Below are 23,574 nucleotides of genomic sequence, written 5' to 3'. Positions count from 1 at the left end.
TCTGACTTTGGTGACATTTTTCTTATCCCTGCATGCTCTCTTGAGTCATAGTGGTTTGCCACTGTTGCTGAACTCCAAGATCCTCAGCAATGTTTTTGATCCCCTTAATCCTATCACTAACTTTGTTACAGTATTTTCATAGAACTATTTGAATGGAATTCTATTTTCTACCAAAACTCAAGGACACAGGAAGATTAGAAATAATAGGTGCAAATTGCTTGCTTACTAGAGTTCCTTACCACGATGTACACAGCTATTGATAGCAGGTATTATAATGAACACCATTAGATTACCTTTCCATGATTTTCAGTAAAGCAAAATCTCTCTCCAGAGGAAGATTTTGAGGCTCATTTTCTTCTCATATATGTGAAAAAGATTTGATATCTCAAAAGTATCTAGATATAGTACTAATATTTCATGACACCCAATAGTTTTTTATACAATTTCACAAAATGACATCTAGGCCAGTTTAATGGGACTACTTGTATACATCAGTTGAGCACTGAGATACAGACTATTGATAGAAGGTTTCAGGACAAGAATCTGTTAAGTGCTTATACTCCATGGAATGTAAAATTTGAATGGTATTTATTGGAATATTAGTTCTGAAGCACGTATAAGTTAAATAAACACATCCTAAAAATTCTAAGAGTGGGGGCTGGGGATGTGGCTCAAGTGGTAGCGCGCTCGCCTGGCATGCGTGCGGCCCGGGTTCGATCCTCAGCACCACATACAAAGATGTTGTGTCCGCCGAGAACTAAAAAAATAAATAAATATTAAAAATTCTCTCTCTCCTCTCTCACTCTTTAAAAAAAAAATTCTAAGAGTGGTTTTCCAGTGGTCAAAAGCACCCTAAACCACACAAATGAAAAAAGCTTTAGAATGCAGTTAGTAGAACAAGCTACTACATAGCTTCTGGTTAACAATAACCCCACATATTCATCTAGTGCTTATAATATATATATAAACTGAAAATCACTTCCCATGTATTTTAACTCACCATAGCCTATTTTTTCTTTCTCTAATTTTATCCCTGATCACCCTTATGACTCACTACAGCGCTCGCTCTCTCTCTCTCTCTCTCTCTCTCTCTCACACACACACACACACACACACACACACACACACATATACACACACACACACACATACACATACACACACACACACACACACACACACAGAGTTCTGATGAGGCCATCCAACACAGAATAGTTTAAAAATAAGAAAAGTTATTGAGTTAGAAAAGAATGGAGATTTTTTACACTGGTTTTATTTGCTTTAGAATTATATCATTCACAATCTTTTTTTGAGTGTCCATTTATATTTACATCAACAAATATTTAAAAAGCACCTACTGTTCAGTAAGGGCATGAGAGTGGGTTAGATACCGTGTCTTGGTCAGAGAGATTGCCATAGAATAAATTTTATACACCCCTAATATTCATATGCTCAAACATAATCTCTCATGTTATGGTATTTGGAAGTGGAGCTTTTGGGAGTTGATTAGGCCATGAGGATAGAGTCCTCACAAATGGAATTAGTGTTATCAGGAAGAAACCCCAGAGAGCTCTCTCACCCCACAACCAAGTAAGAACACAGAATGAACCAGGAAACAGGCCTTCACCAGAGAATAAATCTACAGGCACCTTGATCATGATCTTCCCAGGCTCCAAACTGTGTGAAATAAATTTGTGCTATATATAAGCCACCTGTTCTATGCTATCTGTTATATCATCCCCATTGGATAAAGACAGTGTTCAAAGAAGGTCTCTCCAAAAAGGGAGGCTTCAATAGGAAATTTGATTTTTTAAACACAGAACCAACCGTCACTTATAGGGCTTGATAAAGGACACTGATAAAGAGGGAGAAACCCTTGGAAGTAATAAGCATGGCTTGTTTGAGGGACAGAGAGAAGGTCAGTACTGTTCACCAGGGTGAGCTGAGGTCAAAGGACACAGGACATATCATGAAGACCTTGTTAGTGAAGGCAATTTTTATTTTAAAAAGGATTAAGATTTCATGCCACCTCTCTCATAAGTTCTTAACTGAAAGCAATGACGTTGAAAACATATCGTAGAATTTCAGACTCACCAAAATTATTTTTTAGTTTATTTGGAAGATTCACCTCTCTGGATTGTAATAGGATTTAATGAAGATTGTGGAAGTAAAGTATTTCCCTAATTAAAGGAATATTTTCACATATTTTTTCTCTATGACCATGTTCTGGAAGCTGTGGGTTGTGAGAAGTCTAATTATCAAGCAGAGAAAGTTACAATTCTAGTCATTTATGATAGATGCATTAATCAACTTTCTTTCAATGCAACAAAATATCTGAGATGATCAACTCATTAAAAGAAAAAGGTGTTTTTGTTTTTGTTTGCTCACAGCTTTAGAGATTCGGTGCATGATCATTTGATCCTATTGATTTGGGCCAGTGGTGGCACAGTACATCATGGAAGCCCATAGCAGAGGACAGTGCTCACTTTATGACAGCCAAAAAGCAAAGAAAGAGAGGAGGGGCCAGGAACCCAATATCCCCTCCAAGGGCATGCCCCCTACTGACCTAGCTTCCTTTCACTAGGCCTTACCTCCAGAAGGTCACACTACCTCCCATGGGCTAGGGACTAAGTCTTCAACACATGGGCCTGGAGGGACATTAAAGACTCAAACTACAGCAACCTACTCTACATGACATACACACACTAATACCTATATGGGGATAGATATGTAGATAGACAAGAAGATAAATAAATGGATAAATAGATAGATGAATGAATAGATAGACCCTGGACCAGTGTCTAAAATAAATGAGAGCAAACATGAAACAAAATAGGCAATCACAGTCAAAAATCATCAATTTGGTAAAAATTGATGTAGATAAAATTACTTGGAACAGCACCCAGCATCTGAATTGGTTCAACAAAACTAAATTTCTCCCTACTTTTAAAAGAAGATTAACAAATCTAAATGCCAACCAATTCTTGGATTCTAGATGTCTAGTTTACTTTGACTCTTTTTCAAAACAAAGTCACTTAACTTTCTTTCTTAAATTGACAGGTGTTCAGTAAAAGCTTTCTGAGCTATATTTCACACACCACCACCTTCTCCACTCCTCATCTGCTCTCTGAGTTTTCAGAGAACCCAAGAGACACATACAATCAAGTAAATGGTTCCTCTCTGGGTATCTATTGCTGTTCAGCTGCTATTTATTCTCATTGCTCCTATATGCTGCAAGGGTACTTACAAACGCTGATTCTCCATCTGTTGGCCTCTGTTGTAAGTTCATAGTATTCCTTTGACTCAGCTCTGGCATGGGCAGGCATGGTACTTGGAAGAAGAATGACTCAGTATATGACCTCACATCCTGAGAGAGCATATGTTGGGCTTAGGACACTAAAACATTAGTGTCCAGCGCTTTAAGCCCTATACATACAAGGCCCTGATGTCCTAGAGCCACAGAAATCAGTTTGCTCTAGTATCTGACCCTTGAGTAATCGATCCAAGGCCACTATCTCTCTTTTGAGTCTAGGGAAACCAGTATTAGTGATTTTTTCCATCTGGGAAAAAAAAATAACAACAACAACACAGGCTTACTCTATTGTCTTTCCTTTGATAAAAGACTGCCTTTGATACAGTTCAGATCTTTAAAACCAAAACATATATTTCTAGATTTAGTTTTTGAGAGAACATTCTAGAGCTCCCACTTCTACCAGACTTAAATGGTTGATTTACCCGTCCTATCCACTGCTACAACCTTCTGAACAGTAGACTTTGATTATCTCTAAGGAAGCAAAGATTTTTGACATTTCCCCTCTCTTTTGTGCTTCATAGGTGATTTATCTTCTCAAAAGCATCAGGTGGTTACCAAGAGCCTAATTGGAACACACTAAAATAATGTTCCCTACGACATCCCATTGCATATATATACACCACATGCTCAGCATCCTTGCAGAAAAAGTAGTCAGTGTGCTCAAATTTCTTCCAGTGGCATTTCAATGGATCACTCACTGAGGCAAACAATCACAGTTTATTCCTAAGGATTGGAGACTTTTTGTTTGTTTTTTTCACAAATATATGCCAAGTAGTAGAAGCAGTAGCTACCACAGCATGGGTACACAAGAAATATTTGATGAATAAATAAAAGTTGGCATAGTACTCTGCTCCTAAGTCTTGTTTGTATCCAAACTGTGTCAGGTTAGTTATTTTATCCAAATGAATTAGAAAAATCTCATTCAAGACTTTAACATGAACTTCATAAATTTTATTTTTGGCCTATCTCTGGGACACCCCCCTGCACTGGAATTACTTAAATTTTGCTGATCAGTCTCTGTATGGTAATTCTAAAATACCTATTTGTTTTGAATGTGAAGGAAAGATACAAAGTCATGCTGAGCAAGCAGCAGAGAAGCAATCTGCAGGAAAAGAGCTGGCTACTCCAGATGAATCTGGAAGAAAGTTATTTTAAGTGTTGAAACTCAAAGTATATACCACAGTTCTTCATGCATAATGAATCATTGGAAAGAAATTTGAAGCTAGAATGGCTTATGCAAAGTGATTCATCACAGGGTTCGAGTTTTTATCATCTGTACTTCTTGTAAAAGATGCCTGGGAGTTTTAATAGCCACAAGAATGCAGTTGTTGATTTGTCAACAGCTCTAAGATTTCACCAACTGCCAAACCATGTCAGCTGGCAATAGGAGGCAGCACAATGTGGGGTGTGCAGGGGACACCTCTGCAGTCCTGGTCAGCAGGATGAGGTTGTGTGAGACTGCCCCATGCTTCAGTTTCTTCATCTCTAAAATGTAAGTAAAAACAGTACCTATCATTCTTATGTCGTAAGATCCTACACTACTGCAATGTCATTATTTATATCAGGGCCTAATTTTATAGAAATCTTCTGTTTTTAAAGTATGGATTAAAATAATCCATAAAATCATCTTAATGTTTTATATGCTTGAAATAATTTCCTCCTCTGCTAATGAATTGAAGTTATTTCATTCATTGCAACTTGTTCATTAAAAGCTTCAGTTAATCTGAATATAATCCTGGTAAACAACTTCTACAGAATCCTCCCTGCAAATCTCAGTGGTTAACCCAAAAGAAGTGCTTTCCTTGTTGATGAGAAAGTCCAATGCAAGCTGGCAGGCAGGTAGAAAGAGGGCATCTCTCTGCTGCATAAAGTCAAAGACCCAAGCTAAAGAACATTCCTCCACCTTCAAGACACATCTCTGGGAAAGAAAAATATATAGAATCATGCAAGAGGTTTTAGGAGCTAGCCCCTAAGGAGTTTATATAGCTTCAGTCTAGAAAGTATAGTACTTCTCCCTGCTCAGCGCAAAAATGAAATGAATTTAAAGAACATACGGCACTGTTCCTACCATCATCTCCTACCGAGGAGAACGTATGTTATGTTCTATACCTTCATACGACTCTGAAGAATTCTGAATGGGAGAAAATTGTACCATTATGCCCTGTCATCTCAAAATGTAATAAATTCATGGTTAAGTCTGAACTGTGTCTCCACCTCCCCCAAATTCATATGTTGAATTTCTTACCTCAGTACTTTAGAATGGGACTGCATTTGGAAAGAGGATCTTTAAAGAGAAAAATAAGCTAAAATTAAATTATTAATGTAGTTCCTAATATGACTGGTATCCTTATAAGAATAAGAAATATGGATATAGGACAAAGAGGGAAGACCATGATGCAGTCACCTACAAACCAAGGAGAGAGGCCACAGAAGAAACCAACCCTGCTGACATCTTGATTTTATATAGACTTCTAGACTCCAGAATTTGAAAGAGTGAATTTCTGTTTTTTAAGCCACACAGTCTGTGATGTTTTCTCATGGTAGCCCTAGCAAACTAATATACTCATTTTATTCATAAAGAAAAAAACTAATATTACATAGTGTATTAAGTGATAGAGGTGGCAAAAAATGAAGTAAAAAACAAAGTAGGACAAATGTAAACTCTACTGCTATATTTGCCTGATAATTTTTTTCCAAGATGAGAAGAAAAGAAAAATGAACTCTACATGTATAGACCACCATTTTTTAAATTAAGGTATCTTTCTTTCTTTTATTTCTTTCTTTCATATCAGGGATTGAACTCAGGGGCACTTGACCAATGAGCAACATCCCCAGCCCTTTTTAGTATTTTATTTAGGGACAGGGTCTCATTGAGTTGCTTAGGGCCTTGCTAAATTGCTGAGGCTGGCTTTGAACTTGGATTCTCCTGTCTCAGCCTCCAGAGCCACTGAGATTACAGGTGTGTGCCACCACACTTGGCTGGTATTTATTTTCTTGATCAACTGTAAGAGTCCTTAATCAGATATATAATTTGCAATTATTTTCTCTAATCTTTTTATTCTCTTAATATTGTCCTTTAATCAAGAAAATATTTTATTTTGATAAAGTCTAGTTTATCAATATTTTTCTTTTTTGAATCATGCTTGTGCTATGGCTTACCTAAGGAGTTCACTATTGGTGGTCATTTTAAGTTGCTTTTGATTATAAGCAACTTTGTATCTATGAATTTTACAAACATGCATGCATGACTCTGGAGTAGATTCCTAGAATTAGACATGCTCAGGCGCATGTGCTGTAGGTTGGACCCCAAAGCCCATGTGTTAATGGTGTGGTCCCCAGGTTGGTATTGTTGAGAAGTAGTAGAACCATCTAAATGGTAGGGCCTAGTGAGAGATCTTCAGGTCTGGAGACATGTCCTTGAAGTGGATCATGAGTCTCTTCCTCACTTTCTACCTCCTGGCCATGAGGAGAGCAGTTTTACTTCACTATTATGTGTCATAACAAGCTGAAAGCAATGGGCCAACCAAGCATAGACTGAAATTTCCAAAACTGTGAACCCAAATGAAGCTTTTCTCTTTATAAAAGTTGATATATCTCAGGTATTTATTATAAAACAGAAAGCTGACCAGCACAATAGGTAGTCGGATTTTTAAATTTTAACAGATAAATGCATAATTATGTTTAGTTAATTTGTAAAGTCACTGTTATTGGAAAGGAAAAAAAGGTACCTACTTCTTCCTTGAGTCATACAGATATACTAGTCTAAGTGGTTCTTCTAACAACAATGGCTGTGATGGCTAGCTTGGGCCATGGGATGCCTCTATTAAACATCATTTCTGGGTATGCCTGTGAGAGTGTTTCTGGATAAGATTAACATTTGTATCACTGGACTCAGGAATATAGGTTGTCCTCCCCAGTCTGGGTGGATATCACCCTACCTATCAAGGGCCTGGGTAGAACAAAAGGCAGAGAAAGGAGAAATTTATTCCCCTTTTCCCCTGCCTCACTGTTGAGCTGGGCCATTAATGTCGTCTTTTCCTACCCTTCAGACTAGTATCAACACCATTGGCTACCCTTGTTCTCAGGCCTTTGGAATCACACCATGGGCTCTCTTAGGTCTCAGCTCATAGACTATATGTGGTGGAATTTCTTGGCCTCTGAAATCATATAAGCCAATTACTCATAATGAATCTCTCTTTGTATCTCCTATTGGCTGTTTCTCTGGAGAACCCTGACCAATACTAATAATTAATAATAATGCTTATTATCTGCAAGTCAATATTCTGAGAATGAGAACTTAACTCTTTAGGAAACTATTTAATTGTTATCAGAAACACAAGCATGAGGTATGATCAGTAACATCTCTGTTTGAGGAAGCTGAGGCATAAAAATTTAAATAAATGCCTAAGACCATGAAAGGCAGTTGTTGGGGAGCTAAGATCTGAATCCAGAGCCTAAGCATTTTTGCGCTCTGCTATACCACCAGGCAGCCTAAGCTAATTCTTGTAAGCAGTAGTTCCAAATCTTTACCTAGATCATTTTGTATTTAAGGCAATGGTCCTTAGATAGATGTGATTTAGTGATATGTCACATGCTAATTTTTGGTGGGTCCAAAGATGCATTATTTTTTAGTACAAATTTTGACCTTGGCCATATCCCCATGATATTTTAATTTCCTTAAAGTTTTAAGGTAAACAACCATGTAACAATATAATGTATGATTATTGTTATTGATCTTTATGATATTGCTCCTCATTTATTTTTTTTTTATTTTAGTGTGTTGGCTTAGACTTCCAGGATACTATCATTTAATTTTGATTTTTTTTTCTTTTAGCTCTTAATGGAAATGAATGCCTGCAGTGCTCCTAGTATATATGTGCTTGTTGATAGTTCTGGGCAATGGACTACGCTGGCAAGGAAATTTCGATGCGTCATTCCTACTTGGCAATGGCCCTCAGCACTCAGGTGGGGACTAAGATGCCCACCAGGAATGACAAAGATGCTCCTGGGACTCCAGAAATTTCAAGGGCTTATTAGAGATTTCCTCCCAGGAGCCCAGGACAAGGAGCAGAGAAATTCTTTATTATACAATATCCAAGCAACGTCTGACTTTACCTCTACTTCTCTTTCCATTGCTTAAGGAGCATAGAGCTAGTTATAGGCTCTTTTGGAACTGTCTGTCTGAGTTAGAAACTCAGTTAGAAACTCTCCTCTGCTCCTTCATGCATTCTCTTATTCATGATCTCTACCATCTCTCTCTTTCATAACATTCTGTTCTTTCTCCAACTGTAACAGAAACTCCGAATGGAGGAGAACAGGTGTGCTTATTTCTTTAGCCATTCACCTTTCAGCCACTTCTAGGTTTTATCTTAACACATCAGCCCTGATGTTGCCATGGAGACTTTCCTCTGTGGGATCGAGCCTCTCTGGGTCTGGATTGTGGCATCTGTTGCAACGGTGCCAGAGATATCTAAAACCTTGCTGCCCCAGCGTGATCTGTAAGTGAAGAGCAATTTGTCTCTTTAATCTTACTTGTTCTTCTATCTTATAGGACAAAATAGGTTCTCTGTGTGCTCCTTTGTTGTGTTAATAGGAATAACTAATTCTAAGTAATTTACCCAATGATGAAGGGATGGTTCATTTAAACCAAAGACTCCAACACTGTTGGGGTCAAGGAGGGGACTTGACTCTGGATCCAAAAGCTGTTGAGACTCTGTGGGTTTCTCCACAGCTGCTTCAAATTATTTCAGAAGAAATTCTTCCTCTGCCTCCTGGTCTACTCTGTAAGAGGAAGAAGGTTGTCCACAGACCTGGAGAGTGTAGTTTATAGGTCAGCCACATGCAGAGATGGTCCTAGAAGAGAGATTCTTAGTGAAACAACTTGAACCAAGAATCACTGCTGGTCCAAATAGCTGTGATGAGCAAGTGGGATTGCATAGTAAAGACCTGGATACTGGGTTCCCTGGCTTTTAGGTCAGAAAGAAAGAGTTCAGTAACTAGACAAGGGAGAATTCATTGGTCCAGCAGCTGGGTAATTACCTTCAAAGGGCACCTACTATGTTAGCCTTTTATTTATTCATTTGATATATACTTCCAGACTGCCTGTGGCATGCTAGTCATTATTCAATGTATAAGTGATAGAGCTGTGAGTAAGACAAAGTCCCTTCCCTTTCTCTCATGACCTTGGCCATCAACTCTCTTATCTGCATTTCTCCACTGTTATGATTTCGATCCTAAATGTCCCCTGAAGACTCATGTATAGAAGGCTTGGTCCCTAGATGTTTTAGTCAGTTTTTCTCACTGTGACCAGAAGACTTGACAAGAACAATGTAGAGGAGAGAAAGTTTACTTGGGGCTCATGGTTTCAGAGGCCTCAGTCTTCAGATGGCCGACTCCGTTGCTGTGGGCCCAGGTGGAGGAAGGGCTGGTGGAGGAAAGTGGCTCAGGATATGGCAACAGGAAGCAAAATAATGGACCTTCTCTATCCCCTACAGCCTGCAGTTATCATCCAGTTAATTTGCATCAGTGAAATCACCCACTGATTAGATTATACCTCTCATAATTTAACCATTTAACTTCTGAACGTTTTTGCATTGTCTCACAGGTGAACTTTTGGGGGACATGGTTCTATTGGGAGGTGGTGGAAGCTTCAGGAGATGGGGTCTGGTTGGAGGAAGTATGTGATTGGGGCTATGCCCTTCAAGGGCATATTGGGACCCCCACCCCTTCTCTTCTTGTTTGCTGTCTGCCATGAGATGAGCAGTTTCCTCTACCATGTGCTCCCTGCCATGATCTTCTGCCTCACCACAGTAGAAACATTGGAGCCAAATGACCATGAATCTCCAGAACTGTGAGCCAAAATTAAATTTTCTTCTGATAAGTTGATCTTTCTCAGGTATTGTATCACAGTGACAGAAATCTGACTAAAGCATCAACTCTGCAGGGGACAAACAGTATTTATTAGCCTACTCTTGTTCTCTTGATTCTTTCTCTTCACTTAGTTCTCAACTAATAGATATTTATTGAACTCCCACTGTCTGCTGACACTGTGCCTATTTATATGGGGGAGTTGTAAGTACATACTCTTATTTTGTATGGTGGTATTTGCAAAATGCATTAACTCAGGATTGTCTCATGAGTCTGAATTTGAAACCTTAGTCATTATGTACTTCTTTTCTGCCCTTTTCCAATTTGGATCCTCAATACTGATTTTGTTTTAATTGGCCCCTGATACAATTTTGTCTATTTGACAAAATTTGCTTCAGCTCTCCTTGCCCTTATCTACAGTGCCTTTCTCTTTACTAATACAAATCGTACCCATTCAGTAAGGCTCATATCTGTCAACAATGTCTATTTCATCCACCTCTCCATCCCAAGCACAAAGTTGTTGATGACCTATGATCCTCATTAGCACCTTTTAGCCAGCTCTCAGTTACTTGGTCATAAACTGTCACTCACTGGTAAACAGGTAATTGTGGTTATGACTTTGTGCCTTAAACTAGTTACCATTTTGGAGGGCAAGAGCTAGATCTCTTATTTTTGTGACCCTGGCAGCATTTGACAAGTGATTCTCAATTGTGGCTGCCCATTAGTATCACTTACAGAATATAAAAAACAAGAACAGGCAGAATCTGAACAGTAAGGAAGGCAGGAATCTGTGAAAACTCCCTTGATGATACTGATGTGCCCTGAGTTGGGAGCCACTGAGTGAATGCAATTCAGGCAATGAACTATTTTGGTTCAAACTAGTGTGTGTATCTGTGCATGTCCCTGCATCTCTGCTTGGGGAATTCAAAGGCTCCCTTTATACAACTTGGATAAAAATGATTTATTCCACCAGCAAATATGAGTGTTCATTATGTGCCAGGCACTGTTGTGGGTGCTGAGGTCACTGCACTGAACAAAGCATGTCCTTGGTGTCCTGGAACTTATGCTCTGGGGCACAGGAGAAGACCATAAATAAATAATGTCAGGTAATGGGGATAAAAACGCTGTGGAGGAAAACAAAATAGGGTAAGTGGCAGAGAGAAAAGCAGTACTTTTACATGGGCTAGTTGCAAAAATATTCTCTATCCGTCTTAAATCAGTGAATGCTTTAAAACCCAGCCTGGGCTGGGAGGGTAACTCAGTGGTAGAGCACTAGCCTAGCAAGGCGAATCCCTGGGTTCAATCCCAGCACATGCATATACATACATAAAACAAAACCCTCAAACAAAGTAAAATCCCCCATACAAAACCTCGGCCTTCTCTGATTGAAGTCTAGGAGCCAGAGCTGGTAGAGCAACCAGTTTTGAAATACAGACTCTTGCTCTCTGCTGCCCCTTACTGATAATAAGGAGAGGGCCCAGCAGTGTCCAGTGGCACAAGGAAGGATCTCAGACAGAGGGAGGTCGGTGGGAAGGTGAGGGAATCAGTTCCTCACTGAAATAGCCAGGAGTCTGTGGTCCCTTGCTAGAGGATGGGAACAAAAATGGAGTGTACCCGATCTGTGACCAGGGACCCCACTCTGAGCCCCAAAGCCTGCATACCTGGTGGGTGCCTTAGTTCACTTCAGAATTAACCCTTACTTAGTATTCATTATAGTATGTTAGCTCTCAGTAACTTCATGTTTTGCCCTGTCTGTTAAGGATTACAATCCTTATGCTCACTTTATTTATTTTTTTAAAGAGAGAGTGAGAGATGGGGGGGGGAGAGAGAGAGAGAGAGAGAGAATTTTAATATTTTATTTTTTAGTTTTCGGCTGACACAACATCTTTGTTTGTATGTGGTGCTGAGGATCGAACCCGGGCTGCACGCATGCCAGGCGAGCGCGCTACCACTTGAGCCACATCCCCAGCCCCTTATGCTCACTTTAAAAGATAACTTTGCCAAAACTTTATTTTTCAAATTTTCTCCATGACAATAGCAGCATTCTTTGTTGCTGGGAAGTGGAAATTTACTCCACTAAGATGAGCTTTAAAAATGATACCCAACATGCAAGTCTGTGATATGGTGAACAGATGGCAGGTGTGAACATACATTTAAAGGAAACAATGTAAGGCTCCATCTGTAGGGCATTTATTTTTCCATGACCCTTTATCTCAGGCATTTCTCTCTAAAGGTTCATTCTCCAGGTGGGTGACCCTTTCCCATGAGGGATACTGACTTGTAGTTGAAGTGGTAATGAATTTTGTGTGTGTGTGTGTGTGTGTGTGTGTGTGTGTGTGTGTGTAGTAAGGGTTTTATTCTTCTCTATGCTCATAACTTACTCAAGGGAAGGTTAGTAGGAAGGTTAGTAGGGAGGTTTGGCTATAGGACTGAAATAAAAATTTCAGTAGGGAATAAAATAAAATGAAATAAAAAAAATTCAGTAGGGAGTCAGGCTGGTTCGTGTGGTAACCAGAGAAACAGTAACTTAAGCAATGAAATGCAAGCTCAAACTGAGGTCCACAGCTGCGGTTGGTAAAGCTACAGCCCTCAGGTGACTAGACACATATATGGAGGAAAGCAGCAGAGCCTTCTCCATCATAGACCTTAGTGGGAGAAGGTCCTTCGCACCGGGGTGCGGGACTTTCATTTTAGAGTGCAGAGGTCAGGGACGTCTTCCCAGGCTGTTTGCCACCCAGTACCTAAGTAGCAACAAAGAAGCCCAGAGAATCCAGTTCCAAAGCGCAGTCCTTGGGACGGCAGGTGGCTCTCAGCAAGGGAGTTTTGCCACCGGATCCCTCACCCCTATTGTCCTCACGATCCCGGTTGCAACCGGAAGAGGCGCGCCCCCACGGTGCACTCACACCGGCTTCGCGGACTTTGCACGCGGCTGCTATGCTCCTCCCCGCCCAGCCTCAGGCGCGCCCTCTGCTCCTTCTCCCCACGTCTCCACCAAGTCCAACCTGGTCAAGGTCACCGAGACCTCTGTGTGGCCAAGCCCAACCTCAACTAACTCCTGCTGCCGCCACCCTGTGCTTAGCCCGCGGTGCCCAATGATGTTGATCCTGTATTTGATTTCTAAAAACGACAGCACAGTTCAGCCTCAGGATTCTAATCAATTTCTGCTAATCTCATCTGCAGAGAAGGGCGGTGTGGAAACTGTGAGTAAGGGAACTGTATACTTGAAAGTATCGAGTATCTGTTTTAGCAGGAGAAAAAAAGGCCCTCTACTGAAAATCAAGATGTGGTTTCACATTTCGGTTTGGGGCTAGGGGCTCTGCGTGGCTTAGGACACATTTGGCTCTCCCAGACAGACGCTCAGGGACCTGTCCTCAGAGGTTTCAGTCTGGCACACGCTAAGATGACACTGGTGCCATCAGCCAAGGGCCTTGCTTGTCAGCTGCCATGGGAACAGCGGTGAGGGGGTTGACAGGTTCTCTGGTCCCCCTCACTTGGCGTCCTTTGCTCCCTCTTCCCGGTGGCCAGCCAGCATTGGATGCGGCCTGGTGTGAAGGGAAGTGAAATGGGCCCTCTGGGGAATTCTGAGCAGTTAGCTTTTGCTGCATAACAAACTATCCCAAAACATGGTGGTTTAAAATAAGAACCATTTACTTAGCTTGGATTCTGTGGGTTGGCACTTTGAGCGGGGCTCAGCTCTCCTCTGGGTGGTTCTGTTGGTCTGAGCTGGGAACCCTCATGTGTCTGTGGTCAGCTGTGGGGTGCTAGCTGTCAGCCACCACTAATCAGCCATGAAGAGGAGGGATCCTGCTGACTCGGTATAGTCCCAGAACAAGGCAAATTCATGTTGGGCCTGTGTCTATTCAAAGGTTATGGATCATAAATGCAAGCAGATTGTCCCTTGCTGGTTTTCAAGCTTCACCACCGACTATTTCCCCAGCACATGCCCAGGTGGTATCATCATTGTTCAGAGCCTGGGAGAATAACACAGAATCGTAGGTAGGATCTAGTATATATGTTTGTTTTCTAGTTTTGGTGCTGGGGTGTGAACCCAGGGCCTTGTGCATGCAAGGCAAGCACTCTACCAACTGAGTTATACCCCCAGCCTCCAGGATCTAGTGTATGAAGCATTAGAAAAAGCTTTGAAGTTATCCAACAGAACCCTCTCCAGATGGGATGCCTGCCTCACCAGGAGGTAGTGAGTTTCCTACCACCAGAAAGTATTCAAGTAGACCTAGAGACTCCACCACCATCCCAGGTTCTACTTTAGAGGCTTACGACTCAGCAAGCAACACTGCTGATGGTATGCAGTGGCTTTCTGCAAAGAACCAGATTCCAGCTGATGAGCTAAGCTTTGAGGCCTGTCTCAAACCTCCTAGGACCTGGTTGCTCAGGTCTCCCACTAAAAGGCAGTACAGGGCTTCTGAGCTGAGATACTCTGCCACCAGAGGCCTCTCTGCCCCCTGACTCCCAAGCCCCCTGTGTGGCTGTTCACCAGCCCTCTGCCTGCTCCCTGCCCCAACTGCTTGTGCTAACTCAGTCCTTGCCCATTTCTGATCCTGCCAGTCTGAGCTTGCCCCTGAGTCCATTTCTCATTCTCAATTCCTGCTTCATTAACCAATGGCAGGCTAGGGTGACCCTGCCCACTTCACCCTGCAATGCCCACAACCATCCAGACAGAAACGGCTCTTAATAAGAACATAAGGCGTACATTTGTAAAACTGGGAGACAACTGGTGCCCACTGCAGCTATTAAATATGACAGTCATGGGACATGTTCTTGATATGTTACTGTTAAATTTTTTAAAAAGGCAAGTTCAACAAGAGCACGCATGTATGTATGATCCCAGCTTTGCTTTTGTAGTTTTAACTTTGTAAATATGATTACACAAACATCAGTTGGGGTCTCCCTGTCCCTGAAGCCCTCCCCAAGGCTTCTCAGAATCCCCAGGGCTTATCCTTGCTGGCCTCTCTACCTTCAGGCTTTGCTTGCTCCTTCAGTCTCTGGTCTCTACTCCATGGATCCAGACATGAGTTAAAGCTCAACTTCTACCTCCAGCTTCAACCCTAGCCCAGTCCTTGACAGAAACAAAGCAAGACGGACAAAGTGACCATAGGGCATGTAGGAGGTTGGGAGCTGAGAAAGCTAACTGCCCAGCTCTCCTCACCAACGCAGACCGAATGGCCTGAGGCCTTTTGGTGTGTGGCTCAGGGCCTAAGCATGGTAGGACACCTGCTTCTCATTGGAGCTGTTCTCTGAGAAGCCCCTCAGGGCCTTCAGGGGCTGGGGGACTGAGGCCCTGTGTGGGGAGCAAGTCTGTGGGGGGCTGGCTCTGGCTCCAGCCCTTTCCAGCAGAGGGTGGTCCGTCGGACTGGTCTCTGACCACCAGGTCCTAAGAGCAGGGAGTCTCTAAGGTCTTCCCAGCCCAAATGTTCCATAGAACAGGACTTCAAAAATGTCCAGGGGCCTCAGAGATGGAGGGAGAGAAGAAAGCAGAAGGCCAAGGGGAGAGGATGAGGGAAGAGCTGTCACTTCACTCAAACCCCGAAGAGCAGCCAGGTCTTTGGTGCTTATGACTGTCTCTTGCCAGAGCAGAAAGCAAGCCAGAGGCTCTTAATAAATCTCTTCCCCAGGCTACAGCTGTTTGTTTGTATTAAAACAGGAACATGATAACAGAGCTATAAGTAGCTCCTTGCTCAACCCTGCAAGGTAGGGAGCTGAGCTCCGGTCCCTAGAGGGAGAAGCCAAGGTCTCCTGCCTGCTGGGAAGGGGTGGCTCTGTGGCAATCGCAGCTGGCTTGGGTTGTAGGGTAGGTCAAGCAGCCCCAGAGAGGCTGGCCAGGGGTAGCAATGGAACCTGCCCCCAACATGGCACCTTGGCCCCACTCCCTGGGGCCAAGGCAGGAGTGGACAGATACTTCTGATCTGAGCTGCTCTGCCCTTAGGGCTGCAGGGGCTGGGCCAGAGAGGCTGCCTGCTGGAACAGGCCCAGCTGTGGAAGCTAATTCTGGCCCATCCCCACGCCCCTGAGATGCTGGGTGAGTCCTTGCCACCCTCTCGTCCTGGGCTCCTCCTCTGTGAAAGGAAGTTTGGAAGGAGATGACCTTCAAGGTTTCTTCCCCTGACACTAAATGATCTCTATTATTCTATGCAGAAGAAATATCAGAAGTTATCAAATTTTGAAACAGGTTGCAGAATCACATTTGTTATACAGACACATATATACATACAGCAATACTAGTATTTATTTTATTCTGCTGCCCTTCCTTGTACACTCAGAAAAAAGAGAAATTATACCCCATTTGATTCAAATGTATGATATGTCAAGATCATTGTATTGTCATGTGCAACTAATTAAAAAAAAATTTGAAACAGACACATTTTTAGCACATTACAAAATGGAGGAGGGATTTCTTTTTCTATAGAGAATAAAAATCAAATAGAAACCATAATTGATTACCTAACATATCAATAAATCCCCACAGATCATCACTAGGTGCTCTCACAGGACAGTGTGGGGGACAGTAACCGGGTAAATTGCAACCCACCCCCCAACCCCAGCCTGTTTTTTCATCTATGAGGGGGCACTGCACAGAATCACGAGCCACCACACACCTTGTAGATTCAAACAGCAATTCTTTATTCCCGAACTCACACTGGCCTCTACACACGTTCTGGGGAAATCCAAGTTCTGCCGCACAATTCACTTCCCAAAATACTTTCTCAATTCCACGAGAACTCAACGGGAACTCAGGCAGCAGGATACGCCTTATTCCCAGCAGCAATAACCTTAAACCTGGAACTGCCTTAAACCCAGATTGTCTTAAACCAGGAACGCCCTAATCCCAAATTGTCTTAAACCGGGATACTTCCTAAAACCTGCAGGATACACCCTAAACCTGGATCCACCCTCGTCCTGGAGCAGGGTCACCTTTCTCAAACACACATGCAATGTCACAGCAAATTTCCAAGGCAAGTCCATTTAACATGGGGTACGCTGGCAAGGAAATTTCGATGCGTCATTCCTATTTGGCAATGGCCCTCAGCAGGGCACCTGCACTACCTCATCTCCAGTCCACGTCAGAGACACCTGTCTTGATGATGTGACACCAACACGCCAGTGGAAAATAAATAAAATTTCTCTCAAACGACTTTTTTTTTTTGCCATGCTGAAGATCAAACCCGGGCCTTGATCATGTTGGACAAGTGCTCTACCAGTGAGCCCCAGCCCCAGCCCACAACTGTCTTCTAAAATATGGAACAAATACATTTTATATTTGTATTTTTAAATTATATTAAGATTAACTTAAAATTGATTGGAGGAAAGAGTTCCATTTGACTGGAACTCTGGTCTGGAACTTCTGATCTGAGCTGCTCTGCCCTTAGGGCTGTGAGTTGGCTTGTCTATTTCTGGGGACAGCCCACTGCAGTGGCTATAGAGGGCTATGGGGAGAACCGGACCCCGTGGCCAGAGTGGTGCAATGTCCAGGCACTGTCCAGGGAACAACTAGGTAGAAGAAATCTTGGGGAGTCCATCCTTATTTGTGGCTTACCATCTTGAATTAATTAAAAGCCTACATCCTAGATTCTTTTTAAAGGGTCATTTTCCCCCCAGGGACTTAGAGTGACTAACTAAGTTAACATCTGATACCCAACAACACCACAGAGGGGACTGGACTAGGAGGAGGTGTTGGAGGGAGCAAGTATTTCAGTGTAAAGGTCCAGTCACAAGTTCCTAAAGCCAGTCAGGCATGGTGGTGCACACCTGTAATCCCAGTGGCTCTAGAAGCTGAGGCAGGAGGATCAGAGGATCGTGAGTTCAAAGCCAGCCTCAGCAAGACCCTGCCTCTAAATAAAATATAAAATAGGGCTGGGGCTGGGGCTCAGTGGTCAAGTGCCCCTGAGTTCAATCCCCAGTACTCTATCTCCCCCCCAAAAAAGTTCCTGAAGCCACAGACTTTCCCCTCTTTGGGCCTATGCTATAAATTTTCTTAGTCAAACATTTATTTTTTTTTTTCTGCCAGGGCACAAATCAGTCAGCTGTGCTTTTATTGCAGATGAGACCCATTTCTAATTACTAGTGTCTGGATGCAGGATTTTACTGCAAAAATAAAGAGAGAGCATCAGAAGCTTTGTTTTAGGGAGAGACTAACCTCTTAGAGGCTCCAAAGACACCCATTGTCAAAATGTAACAGTCGACAGTTTACTGAGCACTGAATCTAGCCTAAGAACTTTATAGAAATTAACTCACGGTAGCCATGTGAGGTAGGGATTATTATGATTCCCATTTCAGAAATAACAAAACCGAACACAGAGAAGTGTAGTTATTTGCCAGAGTTTGTCCACCAAGGGAGCAGGCGTTGGCATTCACACTGCACCACCTGGCCACGGGGTCCGGTTCTCCTCATAGCCCTCTAGAGCCACTGCAGTGGCTCAGTAAAAGGAAGTCCTTTGCCCCAGCCTAGGGCACCTGGGATCCAGCTCTTTTGAGAGTTTGGTGTTTCCAACCTTTGACCTTCAACCAGGAAGTTGATCAAAACAAGTCCCAGAGAATCTGAAACTGGGGGGAGGGGGCTGGTGGGGACACTACTGTTTCTGTTGGATCTGCCCCCAGCCCGAGGCACCCTGACCTTGCCTGCCCTGTCTCCGCAGTGCTGCTCACGGCCGTGAACTGCTACAGCATGAAAGCTGCCACCCGCGTGCAGGACACCTTCGCGGCAGCCAAGCTCCTGGCCCTGGCCCTGATCATCCTGCTTGGCTTCATCCAGATCGGGAAGGGTGAGTGGCAGCTGGCCTGATGCGGTGCTGGGCACCTGCTGCGTGGCCCCAGCCAGGTGGGCCCTGCCCTGGCACCATGCTCCCACATGGGGTGAGTCCTCTGGGAAGGTTGATGCCCTTCCAGGTGGGCAGGGAGCCCCTCCTGCATACACCCCAGGAAGTGTGTGCGCAGACTGGCTCCCGGCGCCCCGGGAGCAGGGCGGGAGTTCAGTTCTCTGCTGTGGGTGCTCACCATCAGGGCACCTTCAGGACACTGTGTCCTGTGAGTGGCCTGCTGCCCTGTGACTGAGCTGGGTTCCTGTCACACCGCAGGCTGTCATTGGCAGCTGTGGACAGGGCCTCCAGGGAGCTCTTGTTGGTGTTCCTTGGCAAATGCAGTGGCCTTGTCCCTGGGCCTGCAGCTGTGTGGCTTTGGATTAAGCGCACACCTTAATCCCAGCTGCTCAGGAGGATCTTGAGTTCCCAGCCAGCCTCAGCAACTCAGTGAGGTCCTGTCTCTAAATAGAATCCAAAACAGGGCTGGGATGTGGCTCAGTGGTCAGGGCCCCTGAGTTCCGTCCTCAGTACTCCCCGTTCCCTCCCCTCAAAAAAAACCCTGGAGGATTATTGAGCCCCTTGAGAGGGAGTGTCACCCAGGGGGATAGCATAAACCCTAGTGCCTGTCCTCGGTGGGGAACCACCTGGGGGCATATTCTGAGTGGTGTGGAGACCGGGCCTGCAGGTGAGGAGCACAGTCCTCCTCTGTTTAATGGAAATAAAAGACCAGATGAACAGACAGGGGCCAAGTCAGCAGCGCTGGGAGCACCTGTGTTGAAGTACAGACCCAGGTTTGGTGGTGACCTTATGGCTCTAGGCGAGTCACTGGGTGTCGGAGTCTTTCCCTGGCCACCTTCTCCGGGGGCTGGGGGGAGTGAAGGGGAGTCCTGTGCAGGTGTGCTCTGGAGGTGTTGACGGACGGGCCACCTTGCTGGGCCTCTTCCTGGGTGCTCTGACACACAGACGCGCCTGCCACCTCCTGCACCTTTGCTGCGGGCCCGCCCCCTTCCTTTCCAGGCTGTGGAATGTTCCGTAGCTAAGAACCTGCAAGGCCTTATCAGACAGTCCTCCTTCGGTTGGTCACAGGCCCTGGACACACACCGAGTGCTGAGGTTGGCCTCTGTGGGTTCTTGGCGGCAGAGGGTCCTGACTGTTCCTGGCTCTGGGGGAAGGTCACGAACCCAGGAAGGCCTGGCCACCCGTCCTCCCCACTGGCCCTGCCCCCCTGGGCTGGGGTTCCCATGACCTGTGAGCAGGAGAGCTCTGGACGCAGGTGGGGCGCCCAGAAACACCCTTTGGAATGTCCCTTCTCCCCAGGTGACCGGCTGCATGGCTCTGTCGTCCTGACCAGTGCTGATCTGTGGCTGTTAGGACCAGGGTGCCCCTGGGTGGGGGCCGGGGCCAGGGTGCTGCCTCTGGGTCTAGTCCAGTGCTTTCGGGATGCACGCGGCTCAGATGGGCATTTCAGATGCAGGCAGTCAGCATGGGGTCCGCGCTTGGGGCAGGTTAGCCCAGGGCACCACGTCAGGGAGGGGGTGGCCGACGAGTGTGTGGGGCATGGGCGCCACCTGCCTTCGGCCATCTTGTCAGATGGCCCTCACTCATGACACAGCCCGATGGCCTTGGCCCAGGGTCAGGCTGTTCCCAAACACGAGCGGGCGGCCAGGGTGGGAGTGGGAAGGAGGGCCGCTCCCCGCACTGCTGCTGGGGAGGCACAAGGGGCCATTGTGGCTGACACCCAGGGCGGGACCTGCTTATCTTTCTCCAGCAGTTAGGCTGGGTGGACGGTGGTGAGAGAGGCATTCCTAGAGCCCTTCTCCTCCTCCACGCGCCTCCCGGGAGCAGTCTGGGTTAGACCCCCTCGCTGCCAGGTGTCCTGGAGGTTGAGTGCTGCCCACCCAGGGCCCGACTCCCACTGCGTCACCTGCCGGGGGCTGGGACGCGGGTCTGTGTGGCACTCCTGGTCTGTGGAGTGAGTGTTCTACAGCGCTCTTAGGTGGCAAGGTCCCCCAGGCTCCGAGAAGTGCAGTGTCCCAGTCCGGTGGCATGCAGGGTCACGAGCCCAGTCCTTGAGTACCGCTGGGGACAGTGCAGGGGCCTCGGCCTTACTGGGAGAGTCCAGCTCCAGGTCTGTTCCCAAAGGGCCTGAGAGGTTGCCAGAAGCCACCACCGCCCTTCTACCTGACGCTGAGGCTCCTGCTGGCTTCCCACTGGGGCCAGAGCACCTGGGAGTCCGGCTGGGGTGACCAGGGTGGGACCCTACGTCCTGGATGCTGAGAGCAGCTTCTTGCAGGGCGGGTTCCAGCCAGGGGCCACCTGAGCTTTGTAGAAGGCACCTGCCCACAGTCACTTCACCTGGTGGAGAGAGCGAGCCTCCTGGGGTCTCCACAGATAAGGACACTTCCCTTTGTCCTCTCTGCCTTCAGTCACTTCTCCCAAGCCCACTTCCAACCGCAGCTGCAGGAGTCTCAGGGCTCTATTGTCTGAGCTGGGGACACCACTCGGTCCTCCTCAGACCTGCGCTCGGGGCCACCCCTGCCAGCAGGGGGTGGGATCCTCAAAGTGAATCCTAAATAGTCCAGGGGCTTCACGGAGAAGAAGCCAGCCACTGCTCAGCCTCAGGCTGCCAAAGCAAAACTTAGAGGGACCCCCCCCCAGGCCAGCCCCCCCTTACAGGGGTCCAGGGAGCCGGTCTGACAGGGGGGCTCTGGCGGACTTGGGTTACTCTAGAATGGGGTTGGCCTGCCCAGGGCCTCCAGGCACCCTCTGGATTCATGCCAGACTCAGGGTCAGACCTCCACAGCGGGTGACCCAGGCCCTGGAGACAGGAGTGCCAGGCCATGTGGCATCCTCATGGGGCCTCTGTGGCCACTTTAAGCTCTGTGGTTAAGGAAGCTACTGCCCAGGGAGCCGCTCTCCCGCTGGTGCTCCTCGAGAGCTCTGAAGTGCGTCCTTGCACCACAGGAATGACAGATGTGGAAGTCACATGTACCACTTGTGCCAGCAGGGTGGGATCAGAGGGCAGGAAGATGGGCTTCCAGTGCCCCGGGCCAGTCAGCACAGGATGGAGGCTGGGGAGCCCGAGCAGGACGAGGGGCGGTCACTGCCATGGCCCTGACAGGGGCCCTCTACTGCCCTTGGCTGTGGATTGGGAAGGCCTTCCTACTCTGGGTTGCTGGACAGAGCTGCTCTCCAGGCGAAGGGGCTGGTTCCACCTACGTGTGGTGCTGGGAGTCAAAGCCAGGGCCGCGGATGCCAAGTCTAGGATGCCCACTCCTAGACTTCCAGAAGCCAATGCCACTCACCATGGTGGACAGATGCCATCTGGTCCCAGCCGTAATCCCCAGAACCAGGTTTCTGCCGTGTCCACATTCCCAGACTTAAGGCGAAGGCAGAGCAATATGGGCCTGCACTCAGGCCAGGGGACAGGCAGAGGGAGCCCTGGGGTGGCCAGCACTGCGCCTTCTCCTGAGCCCGCTGAGCCAGCAGCCACACAGAGCAATGGAGGCCCTGAGTCTGAGGCCCCACCAGTGTCCACCCAGCACCAGCCAAGGGTCAGCCCATCTTCCAGATAGGGAATTGCCCAGAACTAGCGTGGCATGTCCGAGACACAGTGGAGGCACCTTGGCCTGTTGGCTCATAGGATCCCCCAGCACTGGGTGGCTGCGACAGCCGATGTTCATCTTAAGGCAAAAGGGCTGCTTCTATGGACTTCAGATGCCCATCTGCTATAGTCCTGGAGGTCTCAAGTCCAAAGTCAAGGTGTTGTCAGGACTGTCCTTCCCAAGTCTCCAGGGGAGGACATAGAAGAAAAGAAAAAAAAATTGAAACCAGAGTCCTTGGGGAGGGTTAGGGTTAGGGTTCCAGCTTGGGGGGCTCCAGGCGTCCCTGAGCCCATGGCTGCTTTGCCCCAGATCTGCCTCCGTCTCTCTGCCAGACATGGTGGGGACACCTGTCTAATTCCTGAGGGTCCCACTGCAGCCCTCACTGGCCCGCTCAGACCATCTCTTCAGATAGGGCTCCCCCTGCCCTCCGGCGGCAAGCCTCGCGCTTCAGCGCCTTCCTCTGTCTGACCGCTGTGCTGGAGCCCAGAGGCAGAGTGAGGGACAGGATGGCAGCTGTCCCCAGTGGAAGCGTGGCCTTCCTGCTGCCAGGGATGGAGGTCCCCTCCCTGCAGCAAGTGTGCCTGGGCTGTGCCTGGCTGGTGGGGTTCTGAGGCTCCCCCCACCTCCGAGCACAGGAGTGAGCTCAGAGCTGGCCATCTCCAGATCACGGGTTTCCCAGGCCTGGGCCCTGGCAAGCTGTAGCCAGGGTTTTCCTCAACATGAGGGCCAAGCAGATCTCGGGGGACACAGTGGCCATGGGGAACCTCTGTCCTGAGTCAGGGCCACAGGGCTGGCCACGTCCCCGGTGGGAAGAGTTTGACTCTCAGTCCCATTCCCTTATGCACTTGGCCATCAAGGGAACCCTCCCTCCCCGGCATCTGTCAGGGAGGAATCTGAGGGCAGGGGCAGTTCCCTGTCCCCCGGGGTGGGTGGTTCCCATGGCTGCACTGGTGTGACAGGGACTTGGACTCTTTCCCTG

The 23,574-nt window shown here is 46.5% G+C and overlaps 1 pseudogene across 1 annotated transcript in view; it reads left to right on the top strand.

The window, feature by feature from the left end:
* The window catches only part of LOC308631640 (junctophilin-3-like), a 31,825-nt pseudogene extending 12,851 nt beyond the window's left edge, over positions 1–18,974 (top strand). Inside the window, exon 4 of the transcript in view lies at positions 18,829–18,974. The product of the transcript in view is annotated as a junctophilin-3-like (transcript). The remainder of the gene's footprint in view (positions 1–18,828) is intronic.
* Positions 18,975–23,574: the final 4,600 nt, after the last annotated feature.

This window comes from Spermophilus citellus, assembly GCF_964194105.1.
Source record: "Spermophilus citellus genome assembly, chromosome: 12".
Lineage (NCBI taxonomy): Eukaryota > Metazoa > Chordata > Mammalia > Rodentia > Sciuridae > Spermophilus > Spermophilus citellus.
This window is presented reverse-complemented; position numbering and strand designations above follow the sequence as displayed.